The sequence below is a fragment of the Malania oleifera genome, chromosome 10 (assembly GCF_029873635.1).
Source record: "Malania oleifera isolate guangnan ecotype guangnan chromosome 10, ASM2987363v1, whole genome shotgun sequence".
NCBI classification, from domain to species: domain Eukaryota; kingdom Viridiplantae; phylum Streptophyta; class Magnoliopsida; order Santalales; family Ximeniaceae; genus Malania; species Malania oleifera.
Genome location: NC_080426.1, coordinates 9,457,687 through 9,462,388, shown reverse-complemented (window position 1 = coordinate 9,462,388; position 4,702 = coordinate 9,457,687).

The following is a 4,702-nucleotide window of genomic DNA, read 5'->3' as shown; positions in this document are numbered from 1 at the left end:
CTTACATCATTAGAATTACATGTAAGAATTACATGTTTGAACATTTAAGTCGAGCTCAAATCGTCGATTTTGATACTACTTGTTAGTAGGGGTGGCAAAACGGGTTCAAGGGTCAGGTTTGGGTGGATTATAAATGGATGAGGGTTAAACAGGTTTGAATTCAGATTGACTCATTTATTAATGGATAATAAATCCAAATCATCCGTTTATAAATCAAATCATAAATGGTACTTATTAAGCGTTTACTTAAAAATATTATTTCTTTATTTTAATTTTTTTTCTCTAACATTTTACCCAAATTTACTTAATTCCTGCTAATGATAGTTTCAGTTTATCATTATCTTGTCACGATTACAAATATATGTATTAGGAAGATTTTTAGTCCATATAATATTTTAATAACTTGTTTCAATCTTATATAACACCTTTTGTTTTGGAGTCGAAACAAATAATAGCTTACTACTTACGGACCTTATACACGCTGCTAGCTGCAAAATATACGGTGAAGTACTCAGAGCATGGACTGGCTAGCCTAGCAAGGCCCATTGGGCTAATGGACTTTCTAGCCTCCCTATTGGGCTCACCCAGACCAGCCCAAGTTACCAAACTGGGTACCTGCAAATTGAATCTCCTGTGTTGATTGAAATGGGCTTTTTCGCTCTTTTTTTTTTTTATTTATCAGAAAAGGGTAAATTGTATTGATCAAAATGGAATATGTACACATACCAAACATACACTGTATTGGGGTATTGTTCCCCATCCAACAAACATCAGCAATCTACATTACATCAAAAACCTAAGCATACCCAGGGGTACAAGGTCATTTCATACACTACTCATCAGTCTAACATCAATACAAAGGGGATAAAGTTATCACTGTCAAATACACTAGATGTCAAGAGTGTGCAAGTCAAACTTGTCAAATACAACGGTATTTGATTACTTCAATCATCTCCTCCGAGTCAATATTCTTTTTTTCAAACCTCATCTTGTTCTTGAACTGCCATAGGAAGAAAACGGTAGTAAACAAACCAACCATTTTCCCTACCGCACTTATGCCATTACCTTTCACCCCTTTATGCTGCCACTTCACTGCAACTTTCAATATAGACATGGCCCTTTGGATTCCAAACCATCTCCTAATAACATTTCATACATGTGAAGAGAACCTGCATTTAAAGAAAATATGATCAATAGTTTCAGTATCTTCTTTATAAAAAACACAAAGATGATCCTCATTTCCCCAGCATATTTTATCACACGTGAGCAGCTTTCCTATGATCTCCAACCACAATGTAAAAGAATGTTTGGGAGTGCTACCACTATGTAGCCACTTTATTGCAGCTTTCAATGTAGACATGACCCTTTGGATTCCCAACCATCTCCTAATAACATTCCATATATGTAAAGAGAACCTACATTTAAAGAAAAAATGATCAATAGTTTCAGTATCTTCTTTACAAAAAACACAAAGATGATCCTCCTTTCCCCAGCATATTTTATCACACATGAGCAGCTTTCCTATGATCCCTAACCACAATGTAAAAGAATGTTTGGGAGTGCTACCACTCTTCCATACTTCTTTAACCCAGGGGACTTTGTCCCTCTTTAGTCTCTAGAAATCATAGCATTTCGAGGTATTGTTGTGGTCCAAATCCCACCCCTCCAGAGTTCTTTCTACCACATCAACTTGGTTCCCACATTTTAAAAGTAGCTGGTTCTTTATATCAATCATTTTTTTTTAAAGGGGGGGAGTCATCATGCTTCGAGTTCATCCCCCAGATATTTGAGCCCTTCATATAGAAATGATTAACCCATCTAGACCACAAGGAGTCTTTTTTGGTCTGTATGTTCCAAAAAAGTTTTAGTAAGTAAAGTATTATTCCATGATTTGAAGTCAAAGACCCCCAGCCCTCCTTCAAATTTTGAGAGACAAACTACCTTCCATGCCACTAATGGTTTCTTCCTCCCCCCCCCCCCCCCCCCCCCCCCCCCCCACAAAAAAAAAAAAGAAAAGAAAGCCCTACCAAGTTTAACCACATGCTCAAGGACCTTGTATGGAATAGGAAAGATGGCAAGCCAAAAGCACTCAATGCCCTGTATAACAAAATTAATCAGTTCCAACCTTCCAGCATAAGATAATGTATGGCTAGGCTAGCACTTAAGCATATTTGCAATTCTGTTTATCATTGGGAGATATTGAGCCACATTAAGTCTAGATGTAGCAAGTGGTATGCCAAGGTATCGAAAAGGGAATACCCCTTCATTGAAACCAGTCATCTGTTTGATTCCCTCTAGGTCATATTCTTTAATGCCTGCATGGTACATGTTAGACTTGAGACAATTAGATGACAGGCCTGAGCATTCTAAGAATTTTCCAAGAAATTCCATTAACAGCTTAGCAGACTGACAATCCTCTCTAGGGAAGAGGATTAAGTCATCTACAAATGTCAAGTGTGTAATTCCCAACTTCTCACATTTTGGGTGGTAATTAAAGTCTGAATTTTTCACCATATCCTTTAACAACCTTGATAAATATTCCATACATATCACAAAGAGCAGGGGGGATAAAGCGTCACCCTGTCTCAAGCCCTTCTTTCCTTTAAAAAAACCATGGAAGCTTCCATTTAATGATAATGAGAAGGATGTAGTTGAAACACACTCCATGATCCAACTAATCATGGTTTCTGGAAAGTTTAAGTGTTGCAGCATCTCTCTTAAAAAGCTCTAAGAGACTAAGTCATAAGCCTTCTTAAGATTGAGTCATACGCCTTCTTAAGACTGAGTCATAACCACCACGAGAATCTAGGGATGATTCTTTACAAGTCTGATGGAGCGGATTTCTCGTGGAGTCATCATAGGCATAATCCCAAAATTAGGCTAAGGGGGTTATTAAGGGGCTAATTCTTGTTGTTAGACCAAATAGTTAAAGGTCTTTCATTCCTACTATGTTTTGATGCTATCAACCCATTAGCTGCTCTCAAGGTCACTAACGTTTCTCTAAGATATGTTTCAGGTATATAGAATGGCATCTGAACCAACAAACAGTCAGAGTAACTCATGTCATGACCAGAAGCACAAGTCTCTCAAAGCATTCATGAACAATACAACAAATGTACAAAGTCATCTGAAAAATGAGTGTGTAACATAAGAGAGATATCATCTTATAAATATCTTGTACATAGAGTGAAACTCAAATACTAAGAGCAAGAAAGGGGCGTATCACACACACACAACAAAATACTAGTAAAGTCATTTAAAGTGTATAAAGAAACCCCCAAACAGACAAGAACCTTCTTAGAAACTTAAAAGGACAAAATTTTAAGAAGGAGGATCTTGTCGACGAACACAGGGTTTCGTCAACTAGTTTAGCATAAACTTCGTCGATGAACACAGGGTTCTCGTCGACGAAAAGATATCGAGGGGCATCTGAATTCAGATCCACATCTCGTCGACGAATTACATAAAGGACTCGTCGACGAACACAGGTTCTCGTCGACGAAAATATACCGAGAGGTGCCTGAATTTAGAATCAGCAACTCGTCGACGAACATAGGTCTTCGTCGATGAAATTGCTGAAGAGCTCGTCGACGAACACAGGGCTTCGTCGATGAACATCGAGCAGCAGCGAACATTAAATGATGCGAATGGCTATTTTTGAATTTTGTCTTACATTCATAAATGCCCAACGACTCTCCAGCATTGCACTCGCCCATTTAATGTATAAATAGGAGTAAATAGCATTTACTTCCTATTAAGAGAAATCATATTGAAAGAAGATCATTCACTGGTGTTGTCATCTCTAGGGTTTACTTAAAACCTCACTTGCCCTCTTCTTGCACTCTTAGTCTTACATTCACTCTATTGACAAAGGATATTAAGTAAGGATTTTATTTGTTTAACTACCTCAAGGGAGTATTCAAACTTACATTTAATCTTCATCTACCTTTTTGTAAACAAGGGCTCTTTGTGAGCTGTTTTTGGGTGTCTCTAAGTGAGCACCCTGTTGAAGCTCTTTGTAAGCTGGTGTGCATTGGCTTCTTCGCTCGAAGGAGGATTTTAGTGGATTTTGGGAATTCTTGAGTTGGTCTCAAGGCGTGGACGTAGGCGGGGTGCCGAACGACGTAAATATCAATGTGTTAAGCTTTTCTTCTCTCTTATCTCATTTATATTGTTATCGTGATTTTCTACATTTCCTTTTACACGACAATTTTATGCACTTGCTCTTGGTAAGATTTCTGTGTTTGTAGAAAGTAAGCACATCAATGAAGAAAGTCTATTCACCCCCCCCCCTCTCCTAGACATACTAACAGGCCAACAATTGTAAATTTAGAAATGTTAAATATTGGGCATTCTGAGGTTGAATTAGAGTTATTGAATTCAGGGTTCGAGTAAGCACCGTGAGTGAAATTTTGGGACCCTGTGGGCATAGTTCAGGAAAAACGAGGTAAGTGGGGTATTTTGGAGTTTAATGATGTATATAGATTATTGGGAACCTGAGCAGTATTTTATGAAAAGTATGTTGAGGTTTTGTTGAATGTTCTAAGAAATGTCAAATGAGTGTATTTTGGGATTTTTTTTATTGAGTTGGGAAAATATAAAATTGCAGGGTAATGAACTCTGATTACTACAAGCATAGGATTGAATTGATTGTGGGCATCTCAGTAAACCAGGTAAGGGAAATAAGTTATAGTAGGTATTT